The 15,115-nt window shown below is 44.4% G+C and overlaps 1 long non-coding RNA gene across 1 annotated transcript in view; it reads left to right on the forward strand.

Moving 5' to 3' along the window:
• Positions 1-4,945: 4,945 nt before the first annotated feature.
• The window catches only part of LOC311241500, a 32,649-nt gene continuing 22,479 nt past the window's right edge, over positions 4,946-15,115 (forward strand). The window contains exon 1 of the long non-coding RNA XR_014620550.1: positions 4,946-5,270. This is a non-coding gene — a long non-coding RNA (uncharacterized lncRNA). The remainder of the gene's footprint in view (positions 5,271-15,115) is intronic.

Raw genomic sequence — 15,115 nt, forward strand, 5'->3', positions numbered from 1 at the left:
AACTTTCCCCCACTGTACCGAAAACCCATACCGAACTTCAAAACAGAGGTACGTACCGAACCGTGGGTTTTGTGTACCGTTACACCATTTCCCATTGTTTACTTTGTAAAACCACACACACATGGAGGATGATCTACACAGTTGATTTATAAAAAATTTAAAATGATATCCTGTTTTCGTGGAAACATGTGCCAAACCTTGTCATACCATTGCCATTGTGTGAATGAATGAATGAATGAATGAATGAATGAATGAATGAATGAATGAATGAATGAAAACTTTATTTAACAGATTGCAGAATGGGTACAATACAGTACGGCTCAATACACACAATTGTTAAGGGGATGCAGACCAGTTTCTCCGGTGGTGGTGCTGTTTGTCTTGGGTTGTCCAGACAACACGAGGCACTCTTGGTGGTGGCTGGTTGCCAAGGCAACCTTGGTTTCGGATCCTCGGCGGTTTGGGAGCGCTTGATTTCGTCTAGGCTCGGTGGAGTCTGGCTCCCCTGCTGCGAGGCGATCGTCTATCACCGTCTGTGTCCATAGCTCTGTGTGTGTCCGGCACGGCTCTCGAGTCTCCGGTTCTCCAGTCTCCTTCTGTCTCCGTGTGTGTGTGTGTGTCCGTCTCCATCAGCCCTCCTTAAAAAGGAAAGACTTTCCCCCAGAGCCCCCGGAGACGTACGTCCCCCAGGGCTCGGGCTTCTCCTATTGGCTAAAGGATCTCCCCGCTGAGTGACACGTCAGCCTGGTCTGGTGACACAACGTTACACAGTAGAATCCGACTGGCTGTTAGCCGTTTTCTATTCCACCATCTCACCTGGCAATCCTTACAGCTCCTCTCTCCGTGAACAGATAATTGCATACGTCCTTTCAACAGAAAACAGAATACTTGGTCTCTGACCAACCGACAAGAAGTCCTGTGTCATGGTTTCTTTCATCCCCATTATTTAAGAGCCATTCCCCATTGTGACCACCGTTCTCCTAATAGTTCTAAGAGTTATGCCTACATGCAACCCACGAAATTGCCCCACTAAATGTTTCCATCCTACTGATGGTTTGTCCATTCTCCCAGCAATAACCTCCTCTTTAATCCCTATTTTAGCTTAAACCCTAATTTACTACCTATGTTTTATTATTTGGTTCACTTGTTGTCAACTTTTCATGCCTGCCAAACCTATTATCCAATGTGATTTTGTATGACAGCTCACTTGTAGTTAAGTATGCTAGGCATTAATTCTAGAATGTATTTAACTCTATTTGGTTTTTCTAGTGTCCAATGTAGATCATGTTTGATACCTAACTGAATGTTTCTGAAACTCCCTTGCTTCTAAACTAACCTTTAGTCGATTATGTGATAATTGTACTGTTTAATTGTCTATACTCTGAAACCTAGTCTCTGACCAGCTGTCGTAGCCGGGATTTACCCTCCAGTCCTTAAGGGCCCAACGGCTGGTCAGCTATTGTCTACAAGACCTCTGCGCTCCTCCCGTTCGGATGCACTCCTTGCCCTACTTAGATGCACCTCTCCCCAAATGAGTTTAGGTAGTCCGCTACGTCGGTACAACCGGCTTCTCAGGGCCGCCTTGCCCGACACCGGCCCCTCTCCCCCAACAGAGATGCAGGTCTCCACTTCCGTAGTACCTCTCAGCCACTCAGTTTTGAAACCTACGGTCTGATCCCCACCCCACTTGCTATGGGAATGGAAACTTTGACCGTTTTCACCAGCCTGGCCTGTTCACAGCAGGTGCTGTGCCCCCTCCGGTGCACTGCCCCACTTCTAGGTTTGGACCGTCGTCCACCTACCACCCAGTGCCCACATATACATTACATGCGACGTTACCTGGGCCGACTAGACGGTAACACAGTAAGATGTTGGTCATCTTGCCAGACACGAGGGCCATTCAGTATCTCCCTTGCTTACTATAGAGAGGATTTAACGTGCCCAGGGAATCTTCCGATTCCACCGCCGCCTGCTGAAGACTAGAGGTTCGGGGTGCCTACCCCCTCCCTAACCTCCACAATCTCTGAGCCTTCTAATTCTAGGTTTCATCATCCTACAGAATGTATCCCCCTCCCCCCAGATCTTGTTCATGCCTGTTCTAAAGATAATACCTGACTCTCTAGTCTCCTACCAAATTGGGTTCGACCGTGGGGGAGGATTATTCTCCTTTTGGCCTGGTGCCAGCTGACACCAGTTCTCCCGAAGCCCCTGTGGCCCCTCTGCCAAATCAGCATTTCGTCTAATCATTTTGTACAGTTTCATTGATATTTTTACATGTTTTATCTAGATAATATACGACAAAGCTTACCGTAACAATCTTAACAAAAATATAAAATAAAACCCATATATCTTTATATGACAAATATGAAAATAAACACATTATAGTAACATGTAACTTTGCTGTGTTACAATCACACCAGCCAGCCTGAACTTATATAGCTGAACTGGTGTGGATTAGCTACACTGTACAAGGCTATTAAACATACAGCCTTTCATTTCCCACTAAAATCATATAAAACGTTTGCAAAAGAAACAGACAAAAACATCTCCATACCTGTGTAACATAGATCCAACATACAAAGGTATTAGATTTGGTGTGCAGTGACTTCCTCCACCTTCTGACAAAAGATAAGAATGACAAAACGTCAGCTGTGTGTGAATACACGTAATGAGAAACCGTGCGAACATAACAGTGAGTTTATGCTAGTTACCAAATGATAAATTAGCCCATCAAGACTAGACTGATATAGAATGGTTTGTGATCTTGGATTCGAACAGGATGTACACAGGATGAGTAGAATATTTAACTGAACATGTAGCCATAAGTAGATAATGTTTAAAGCACAAATTACGACTTTTATCAATGTTTATCAGGCGGACATTAACAACGTGGCTCACCTTAATTGCATATCCAAAGCAACAGAACGTGAGCCAGGTTTGATCGTGCATAATGATGTCGTCACGCAATGTCACAATGGTGCGTTCAGCATCCACACCATATCCCAAAACAACACAGGTGACACCATAGGTAAGAGATCACGGTGGTGCGTTCAGCATCCACACCAAAACAAAGGTAGGAGATTCCAACAAAACAATGAAAAAGGGTGTTTTGGCGAAATTCACAAGGGGAACATATTAACCTGTTACACATGGTTACAGCTCAGACTGCATTAAGCCCTCTGGCATCTGAACATTCAAGAGGGGATGTGTCTAAAACTGGACATTTAAATGGATGGAATATTGTAGTGACGGGGCTGCTCACAGTTGTAGCTAACACTTTTGTGTGACATTATTTAACCATCTGGGTCAAGTTTAGACCATTGGAAGGGCACCAATGGGCACGTCCTCTCGCTTTTGCTACTCAAAAGGGCACTTTAGGTTTAGTGCGATGTTTTCAACTGTGGGGGCACATGGTCAAGTTTAGACCATTGGAGGGGCACATCCTCTAGTTTTTTCACTCAAAGGGGCACTTTAGCGCGATATCGCCAGTGGTTGCTCTGCTACAAACACAGTAGAGCAGCTGTGTGCACATCCAACCTGTTTTAGGCCAGGTGCAGGATAAAACTAAATGTGACTGAAGGAAAAATTGCAATGAACTGACCGACACAATTGACAACTATAAGCAATGCAATGCTCAGAGAGAGAGAGCGAGAGAGAGAGAGGGAGAGAGAGAGAGAGAGAGAGAGAGAGAGAGAGAGAGAGAGAGAGAGAGAGAGAGAGAGAGAGAGAGAGAGAGAGAGAGAGAGAGAGAGAGAGAGAGAGAGAGAGAGAGAGAGAGAGAGAGAGAGAGAGAGAGAGATCAAACCAAGTCCAATGTAATACAAAAAGTCAACCAACGAACTCGATTCTTGTACCGGATCTCCTCTCTGGTAAACAAGAATACCCTGAAGACTCTAGCAGGAGCACTCATTCAAGGGTACTACGACTATGCTTGCACCTCATGGTACCAAAGCACCTCAAAGGCACTAAAAAACTAATTACAAACATCTCAAAACAAGCTAGTCAGACTACTGCTTGACCTGACTCCTAGAACCCACCTCACCCCTGCCCACTTTGACAACCTAGGATGGCTTAGAGTAGACGACAGAGTACAGCAACTTGCAATGGGCCTGGTCTACAAGATACACTACGCGACCAAGGTACCCATGTACATGTCAAAATACTTCCCAAAGGTCAGTGAATACTACGATCACAACACCAGAGGGAGCTCCACAAATCATGTTAAACCCAGATTCGGCTCAAACAAGGGACTAAACACGTTTCGCAATTATGCCACATCAATGTGGAACGCCCTACCCAAAGCTGTAAAGGAATGTGAATCACTACCCACTTTCAAAAACACTCTCAAAAAACACCTACGGGAGACTGCAATTCGAAACTGGACCCCACAAATGTCCTAACCCAGGTGTACAGTAAATGACCAAGTATGGCTTTGTCAGTATTCCAATGTACAGTGTACAGTGTCCCCCCCCCACCTCCAATGTACAACCCCCACCCACCCCCACCCCACCCACCCACGCTCCTCCAATGTACAGTTTCTACGTCAAATGTATATACACTCTTTTTCTGGACACTTTTGTATCACAAACAGTACTGTATTTGCAAATCTGATATGTCATAAATGTATAGATGTCATGTAGCATTACTGTCTATCTGTATGTCATGTATGTCATATATGTTATGATGAATTGAAAATGGGGGACCCTGATGTAAACAAGACGAAAGTCTTTCTCTGGTCTGCATCCCCTTAACAATTGTATGTATTGAGCTGTACTGTACTGTACCCATTCTGCAATCTGTTAATAAACTTTTCAATCAATCAATCAAAACCTAGTCCAAGCCACGAAGCCCCGCCCAGACGTTGGGCTTGCGGCTCTGCAGATATACCCTACTAAAAAAATACACACTTTCCGGATTTCTACGAGGTGAGCTGAGGGTCCGCCTGATAAACGCTTATAAAAGTTGTCATTCGTGTTTTAAACGTTATCTACTTGTTGCTACATGTTCCGTAAAATATTCCACTCATCCTGTGTACATTGTGTACATTGTGTTCGGATCCAAGACCACTAACCCACTTTGTATTAGTTTAGTCTGGGAGAAAGTAGGCTAACGCTAGCTCCTGTACAGCTAGCTACTAGCTCCTGTTAGCTCTCTCTCCTCTCAGCTCCAGAGCTCCAGCTGACTGCAGTCAAGTTCTGTTCTGTTGATCAGCTGGAACCAAGCTGCTTCACACCAAACCCAGTGATGTGCATCTGATGTGTGGAACACAGGTATGGAGATGTTTGTGTCTGTTTCTTTTCAACACGTTGTTCTATGTGGAATGAAAGGCTGTAGGCCTAGTAGCCTTCTAGCTAATCCACACCAGTCCAGCTATATAAGGTGAGTCTGGCTGGTGTGATTGTTATTATAATAACACAACACAGTTACATGTTGTTCTAAGGTCACTAAAGCCCTATTTGAATGTGAAGAATGATACTGTGTGATTATAATGTTTTATTTTCATATTTGTTATTGAAGTGAATATGGGTCATTTAATATTTTTGATTGTTTATGGAATTTAATTTAGTTTTTTGCCAAACAGAATATATACAGTATATTAGTGTAATTTGTAACACAGTATTTTGGGATGCCTATGAGGTGAAACCAAGCAACTGCACACCAAACCTAATGATTGTGCATCTGATGTGTGTCACACAGAGACCTCCAGTCAATGAGCCTGATACCCAGTACTGCCTCCTGCCTGATTCATGGTCTGGTTTTATTCTTAATCCCAGAGGGGAAACATGGTTTGCCACCAGAGCGAATACAAATACACAAACAAGAAACAATTACATACAGTACAAATGACACAACACAGTAAATAGAAGATGATTGATTGATTGATTGATTGAAAAGTGTATTAACAGATTGCAGAATGGGTACAGTACAGTACAGCTCAATACATACAATTGTTAAGGGGATGCAGACCAGAGAAAGACTTTCGTCTTGTTTACATCAGGGTCCCCCATTTTCAATTCATCATATGACACACACGACATACAGATAGACAGTACTGCTACATCTATACATTTATGACATACCAGATTTGCAAATACAGTACTGTTTGTGATACAAAAAGTGTCCAGAAAAAGAGTTATATACATTTGACGTAGAAACTGTACATTGGAGGAGGTTCGGTAGGTGGGGTGGGCAGGGAACAAAATAAGTACCCGCCAAGCGCCAATGGCGGGCAGATTTAAGGTTTGGCGAGTAACAATGAGAGGTCTGCCCGCCACCTGGCCGGTAACAAAATAGTTCATATCGATACTCTTATTTTGAAAATCCTGTGGCGGGTCTCATTTCCGCCCCAAGCGCAACTCCAGCTATAATATCTATGGCTCCGGCAGCTAGCAACGTTCGGTTCATATCGATACTCTTATTTTGAAAATCCCGTGGCAACTCGGCGTCATATCCGCCCAGTCCGTGCTTCTGCTGGCATTAAGCAGAGCAGGGCTACACAGCAGTGCGCCTATTTTGCGACCCGAAATAAGTGTTTTTTTTTTCTTCTCACAACGGGTCAAATGCATCTAACATGCTTTGCATCGTCGCCATTCCTTTATGCCCACATCGCCCGAAATTAACGTTACGTTAGCAAGCTAATCCTGATCAGCGGCAGAGCCATAGAGAACAGCAGAAAGTGTGGACTGGGGAAAGGGAAATGGGGGGGGGGGCACTCTCCCTTTCTCTGTGTGTGTGCGCGTTTGGAAAGACGATGAAGTCAGGAGTATATTATAGTAAATTGAGGATTACTGAGGATGGACAGATAATGTTGATATTCAAATATAAAAAAAATTATAATAAATGAATTCATGATCATCATGCAACATAAAACAATTGTAGAAACGGTTTGGGAGAGGAAGGGGTTTATACATGCCCTGATGCCTCAGTGTATGGCAGTGTAAAAAGGTTGGTTGCCCTATAAATATATATATATATATATATATATATGCGGTAATTAAATATAAAAATGTAAATATTATTATTATTAAATGGGTTACAATTACAAATATGTGGAAGTGGAACCATATGGAAGGAGTAAGCCTGCCGCTAAAAAGAAAACCCACCGCGCCTTTCTCAGACGAAAAAGAAAGTTTCGAGAGGAGTGGATGTTTGAAGACAGACTAGACTACAATATGATGCGGGGTGGTGAGTTGAAACAGTGTGCGTGTGTGTCCCGACCCCACTTCTATGTTTCAATAAATTATTTGCATTTAAAACTATTAACGCTGACTCATTCCTTCAGTCAACTCAAAATTATGCTAATATTCCTTATGTTGTTTATGATATTAATTGAAAATAGCATATGAGAGTATTATATAGTAATAATAACACATGGCGATATACTAAAAAGCTATTTATAATTTTTGGCTGGTAAAAGATCTGCCTGGCTGGTAGTTTTTTAAATCTACCAGCCAAATGGGCTGGTAAGTCAAGAAGTAAATTTTGTTCCCTGGGGGTGGGGTTGGGTGGGTGGGGCTGTACATTGGAGGTGGGGGGGACACTGTACACTGTACATTGGAATACTGACAAAGCCATACATGGTCTTTACTGTACAACTGGGTTAGGACATTTGTAGGGGCCAGTTTCGAATTGCAGTCTCCCGTACAGGGCCCTACGCTAACCTTTTTCCCAAGGAGCACATGTGCTCCTAAATGAAAAAATTTAGGAGCACACAAAGAAATTTAGGAGCACCCAAAAATATTTAGGAGCACAGTGAAAATATTTCAAGTAACAGAGTTTTTTATTTTTTTCAAAAATAAATGTATATTTGTACTGTGCGTGCATGTGTGTAAATTAGCCCTTGCTACAACCCTGCATGTTTACATTTTGTATTTTGTACTTGATGTACATGTGCTGTCCCTATCAAATAAACTATCAAATCAAACTACTGCTACAAAAGGTTCAGTCACTTAACTTTAGCTTTTGCCCCTTTTATGCATACAATGCCTATGTTTTGGCTGTGTTGCTCTTCTAGAAAAATAATCCTTTCAGGGTTGCCTATTGAAATACTGTACACCTCCAGTACAGAAACATTGTTTATGAGTTTGCGTGTCAGGTAGACCATTGATTGACAGTCGAGTCTGCCAATTACATCACACCGCTTGCACTCCAGCCGTCCGGCGCTGCAGCTGGACCCTAGCCCATCTCTGCTGTTGATAACGCTAGCCAAGTTATTATACACACAGATACACAGTGGGCCAGTGACTTTGGTGTAGGGGTGTAACAATGCATCGATCCTAAGGGGAAAATTCAACTGCATCGATTTGAAAATGTTAGAATAGATTATCGCAATTTTAATGTGTACACGTTATGTTATTGTCATGTCCGTTACAGCCAACACACAGACATACGCTACTGCATCAACGTTATGATTAACAAAGCAAGGCATTCGTTTTGTTGCATTAACGTTATATTACTATTGCTATCGATAAATCTAGGTGTTCTAAAATCTATTGCTATTGGTAAGAAAGATACTATATAATAAGTTAGTGTCTCGGAAAACGAGAGCCCTGATCGCAATGGCGGAGTTTCAGGAAGTAAACAAGCAAAATGAGAGCTTCCGATTGGTCATTTGCTTTATTTCCCATGAAACCAGTCACTTCACTCTACTGTGATTGGACCATTGGCTTGAGTGCAATGTGGGACTTGTAGTTTTTTAACGATTCTCAGCGGAGAAATAAAAAGTACGACTGAAGGCTGTAATCTGCAGTCGCACACCGTGCGCCTAATTGACTTTTGAGGTTCGCACACAAATATTTTTAGGGGCATATGCAAGCAATATGGTCGCACTGTAGAGCCCTGCCGTAGGTGTTCTTTGAGAGTGTTTTTGAAAGTGGGTAGTGATTCACATTCCTTTACAGCTTTGGGTAGAGGGCGTTCCACATTGATGTGGCATAATTGCGAAACGTGTTTAGTCCCTTGTTTGAGCCGAATCTGGGTTTAACATGATTTGTGGAGCTCCCTCTGGTGTTGTGATCGTGGTATTCACTGACCTTTGGGAAGTATTTTGACATGTACATGGGTACCTTGGTCGTGTAGTGTATCTTGTAGACCAGGCCCATTGCAAGTTGCTGTATTCTGTCATCTACTCTAAGCCATCCTAGGTTGGCAAAGTGGGCAGGGGTGAGGTGGGTTCTAGGAGTCAGGTCAAGCAGTAGTCTGACTAGTTTGTTTTGAGATGTTTGTAATTTGGTTTTTAGTGCCTTTGAGGTGCTTTGGTACCATGAGGTGCAAGCATAGTCGTAGTACCCTTGAATGAGTGCCCCTGCCAGAGTCTTCAGGGTATTCTTGTTTACCAGAGAGGAGATCCGGTACAAGAATTGAGTTCGTTGGTTGACTTTTTTTATTACATTGGATGCCATTTTGTCACAGGAAAGATTAGCCTCTAGGATGGAGCCCAGGTAGGTAATTTCATCTTTCCTTGTGACAATATTGTCACCCACTGTAACTGAGAAGAAGAGAGCCTCTCAACACAGAGCTAGCGGTGTTCGTTAAATAATTTAACCGCAGCAGGAACAAAGGACCTTCTCAATCGCTCAATAGAGCATAGAGGCATCAGAAACCTATCGCTAAATGAGCTTTGCAGAGCATCAAATATATTGTACAGAGGGTGGTCTTCAAAAGATTTGTGTTCAATTTAGTCCTAGTTCGCTTGGCAATAATGATCTCCAAGGAATCAGGAGGGAGGCCAATCACTGAGCCAGCATTTTTTAAATTTTTATATTGATCTTTTCCCCCCTCCCTTTTCCTCCGATTTTCTCCCATCCCAATGTTAGTCGTTATGCCAATTCCCAATCCCCTTCCTGGTCGCTGCACACTTACCCCCCACTGTCGGTCTGGGAGAGTGGAGGCTATCACGTGCTTCCTCCGACACACGTCTAGCCAATCAACCGTTTCATCTGGCAGCGCGGACTCTCACTGAGAGGGTGTAACGTGCAGAAGGATCACACTACCCCCCATAGATCCTATCCGCGCTGAGCAGGCGCCCCGACCGAACTGTAGGAGTCGCTGTTTACAATGACCCGGACCCACCCCGCCAGCTTTCCCACCCTCTAATACTGCCAATTGTATTAGTGTGAACGGCCAGCCAAGCTGGTGACAACGCCGGAGCTGTGAGCTGGATTCGAACAGGCGAATCCAGCGTCTCCGGCGTTTGGTGACGAACGCAATCTCCGCTACGCCACCTGCCCGCCTTGAGCCAGCATTTTTAATGATTTAATATATATGTTTTTTTTGTCCATGATACTGCCCCCCCCCCCCCAGCAGAGAACACAGCATAGAACAGGACACTAGCAAGGCGGCATGGTGGTGTAGTGGTTAACACTGTCGCCTCACAGCAAAAAGGTCCAGGGTTCGATTCCCGCTTGGGGACCAGGTTTCCATGATGCCAGGTACCCAGGTGGGGTATCTCCCAGGCCTTTCTGTGTGGAGTTTGCATGTTCTCCCCGTGCTCGCAAGGGTTTCCCCCCCGATAAGATAAACCCAATGGAAAAAAAAAACATGCACAACAACAGATCGTTAATGCTGTGGCGTCCTTGACGAAGATGGACAGGAGCACTTGGATTGGTCCCCTGGCGCGGCTCACGTTGACGCCTGTCTGCTCCTGGCTGCCCTTGGGGGGGAAGGACGACGGGATGGGTTAATCGCAGAGACGAATCGCATCGGCGATCCTAAAGAGACAATGCATGCGTGTGTGTTCCGGTGTGTGTGCTAAACTAACCGCTGTGTGTACCGCTAAAACCTTGAGTGTCGTTGCATGCCGAATAAAGACCTCTGCAACAGGTCCTGCATTATTAGATTATTAGTAGAACACATGAAGAAGTGACCTGCTGATATCAAAGGATCTAAGCTTCCTCAAATGAAAAAGCAGAGACTGGGCTTTCTTGAACACAGAATCTGTGTTCTTCTTCCAGTCCAGCTTGCTGTCCAGGTGGACACCAAGATACATATAGAACTGGACTATCTCCATTTCTGCCCCCCAATGATGACAGGAGAGACATTCACTGTCTTCCTACTGAAGTTGATGACAGTTTCAATACTCATTTCCCGCAATATCGATACTTTCTGCACTATCGATACCAGCTGGCGTTCTCGCAGTCTTCTCTCCTACAGCTTCTCTCCTTGTTGACACACGCACACACACGCTGCTGGGGCATTGCCCCTCCCCTCCCCCCTCCGCTCCCCTCCCCTCCCCTCCCCTCCCCTCCCCCCTCCGCTCACGGACCTGTCTTGTGTCGACACAATCCTCAGGCTCTCACTCGCTCCAAGTGCAGAGCCTCGACAGCTCTTTCAACATCACTGAATCATTAAACAAAATGACCCATATTAAACTATTGACTTTAGTTTAATACATGAGGCGTTGTCTAATGTTGGCCTTTGTGGCGTTCGTTGCAGGCTTGCAGCTGTTGGCTAGCTGTTGGTTAGCTAGCTATCTTTCTCAGTTGGCTAACATTAGCTACCTAGCTACTAGCTAGCTAATACTGGCTGGCTGCCTACCTTTTAATTCGCAATGGAATGGCTAGCTAACTAACTGTACATATTGATGTGATTGGCTGAGACCGTAATTTGTACGGTTGGCTGGATTGGGGGTGGCCAGCTGGCTGGCTGGCAGTTCGCAGTGCAGTAGCTGCTGGCTGGATAGCTGTTGTATTCTGGGTTAAGGTAGCCAGCTGGCTGGCTGGCAGTTCATGGTGCAGTAGCTGGCTGGATAGCTGTTGTATTCTGGGTTAAGGTAGCCAGCTGGCTGGCTGGCAGTTCATGGTGCAGTAGCTGGCTGGATAGCTGTTGTATTCTGGGTTAAGGTAGCCAGCTGGCTGGCTGGCAGTTCATGGTGCAGTAGCTGGCTGGATAGCTGTTGTATTCTGGGTTAAGGTAGATAGCTGGCAGTTCGCAGTGCAGTAGCTGGCTGGATAGCTGTTGTATTCAGGGTTAAGGTAGCTAGCTGGCTGGCTGGCAGTTCGCGGTGCAGTAGCTGGCTGGATAGCTGTTGTATTCTGGGTTAAGGTAGCTAGCTGGCTGGCTGGCAGTTCATGGTGCAGTAGCTGGCTGGATAGCTGTTGTATTGTGGGTTAAGGTAGCTAGCTGGCTGGCTGGCAGTTCATGATGCAGTAGCTGGCTGGATAGCTGTTGTATTCTGGGTTAAGGTAGCTAGCTGGCTGGCTGGCTGGCAGTTCATGGTGCAGTAGCTGGCTGGATAGCTGTTGTATTCTGGGTTAAGGTAGCTAGCTGGCTGGCTGGCAGTTCATGATGCAGTAGCTGGCTGGATAGCTGGCTAATGTTGGCCAATATACAGTAGCTGTAACTGAATGATGCTAGCCTTATGTGCTCTTATGAGTTTCAGTTCATAGGAAAATACTTTGACTATAATGGTCAGAAGTAAATTAACTGTAGTGTATATACTCTCTTTTTAGAAACTGTCTCTTAAACAGTACTGTATATCTTGTATGTCATAAATGTCTGGATGTAACAGTACTGTTTATCTGTATGTCATAAATGTTATGATGAATTGAAAATGGGGGACCCTGATGTAAACAAGACAAAAGTCTTTCTCTGGTCTGCATCCCCTTAACAATTGTGTGTATTGAGCTGTACTGTACTGTACCCATTCTGCAATCTGTTATGGTTAACACGCAGTACTATTAACTTTACTTAATTTCTAAGATTATATCATTTAGTTATTTTTAAATGTCTGATCTAAAGATAAACAAAGGATTTTAAACGTGTTATATTTATCTTCTCTTATAGTACCAGAGAGAAGCTGAGGAGAATCGACCAGCAACAAAAGCAAAATTTATAAAAAAAGAATATTATATATATATATTTTTTTTTTTACATTTTAAGAACCTTTTTCGCTGTGGTATTGAAAATGGTATCGAATATCGATACTTTTCAAGGTATCGAAGTTCGAAATGCCAGTATCGTGACAACACCTTGTGATGGCCTTCTTACCAGCTATTGTCATGATTTTGAACAGGTACAAGTCTCCTCTGTGATCAAACCCAGGTATATCAACTGGGGTTCCATGGGGAATTCATAGCTAAGAATTCTGTACATTGCCTGTGTAACACTCTTCCAAAATGGTTGCACTTTATCACATAACCAAAATATGTGAGAGTGGTTGGCATTCATCTGTCCACACTGTCTCCAGCAGGGTTGTTGCCCTTTTTAATTGTTTACTCTTAATTTGCGGTGTGATTTTGAATTTCATCACATTTTTCCAACCGAATTCTCTCCATCCTCTAGAGCTAGTGGATGAGTGTTGTGTCTCACATAAAGAATGCCAATCATCCTCCGTCAGGATTATACTCAGTTCACTTTCCCATTTCTTCTTCACATTATATGAATCACAGTTGTTGCGAACTTGTAAACTTTTGTACATTTCCGATACTATTTTCACTGGAGTTTGCGAATACGCCAGCTCCATCATTCCCACCACCCCGTTACCCCCTACCGATATCCTACTCTTGATTTCTGTATCATAGAAGTGTCGCAGTTGTAGATATCTTTTTTTTTTATCCACTTTTTCTCCCATTTTCTATTTTTCTCCCATCCCAATTTCGTATCATCCAATTCTACCCTCCCCTATCTCGAACGCTGTTTCATGCCTCCCACAAGCCGGCTGTAATGTGGACGAAGCCATACATTGCACGAGTCCCCTCCGGTACTCGAGGTAGCAGCCGTCGCATCTTTTCACCTGCGCAGCGCAATCTTTCAGCGTCAGGGGTCTGCGCTTTGGAGGGACGCCGCCCCCGTCGCTCCCTGATTCTACTGCACAGGCGCACCAACCGACCTGTAGGAGTTGCTGTCCACAACGTCCGATCCCCACCCATCAGTTTTCCCACCCTCTAATACTGCCAATTGTATTAGTACGGACGACCAGCCAAACTGAAAACTATGTGGAGAGCTGGGCTCGACAGTTGTAGATATCTAAACAAATTGTCATTACCCAAATACATTTTTTTCTTAAATTGCTCAAAAGACATGAAGTTGTGGTCCTCTAAAAGTGTACATGTGGCTGTTATACCCCTATCTCTCCACCCGTCAAAAGTGGCGTCCAGTGACCCCGGGCCAAAACTGGGGGTCTGGGAAGGCCAAATCAGAAGTCTACTGTCTTCTTTTGATTTATATTTCCTGACCACCTCTTTCCAAACCGCCAGGGTGTGGTCCACTATTGAATTACTTCCCTGTTGTGCTGCGTGTTCTTTCCCTCCCAGTCTGGCCTGAGGTTGGACTCGCTCTAGGTGTGTCTCTATGTCCTTCCACCTGGCCCTGTATGTTCTTGAGCACCAGTAAACGGCGTACCTCAGCTGGGCTGCGTAACTGACTGTTTTAAATGACAATACGCATTAAGCATTCATTGTGTATATTGCTGTGCATTATGTCCACGGAGCGAGCCATAATCAAATCGGTAGTGTGTGTGTGTGTGACTCCACGCAATATCTTGTTATTGCTACTGTCATGCGCTTTAAGATGCATTCTAAACATTGATTTCCCAATAGGTTTTTTGAGTAATTCATGCGAGTACTTGATCTGGGAAAATATTACTCTTGCCCATCCCTAGTGCCAGCCTGCTCATTGGCAGCAGTTTGGGTTTAAGTGTCTTGAGAGTCAATGTGTTTGAATATGGCCAACAGTGATGTCATCAGCAACATTGAATCCTTGTGTTAATTACAGCTCAATGAAATTATATGTAGATGGAAAAAATAGCAAAACTTTGGCCTATAGGGACTGGTACCTTATAGTTTCATTGAGCTGTAATTAACACAAGTATTCAATGTCCCGTGGCGGCCGGGTAGCACAGCGGACAAAGCGTCTGTCTTCCACCGCAGAGACACTCGTATCGAATCCGGCTGTCGGTGGTGCCTCCGGCTTGGTCGGTCGTCATACTGACACAAGTGGGAGGGAAGCCGGTGGGTGGTATTCTGGTCGTTATAAACAGCGACGCCTACAGGTCGGTCAGGGCGCCTGCACAGCGAGGGAGGGAAATGGTGAAGGTAGTGTGACCTCCCACGCGTTACACCTCACCAATGAGAGTCCGCGCTGCCAGGTGGAAAGAGGCTGCTGGCTGTCTCCTATG

Source organism: Notolepis coatsorum, assembly GCF_963971535.1.
Source record: "Notolepis coatsorum genome assembly, chromosome: 15".
In the NCBI taxonomy this organism is placed as follows: Eukaryota; Metazoa; Chordata; class Actinopteri; order Aulopiformes; family Paralepididae; genus Notolepis; species Notolepis coatsorum.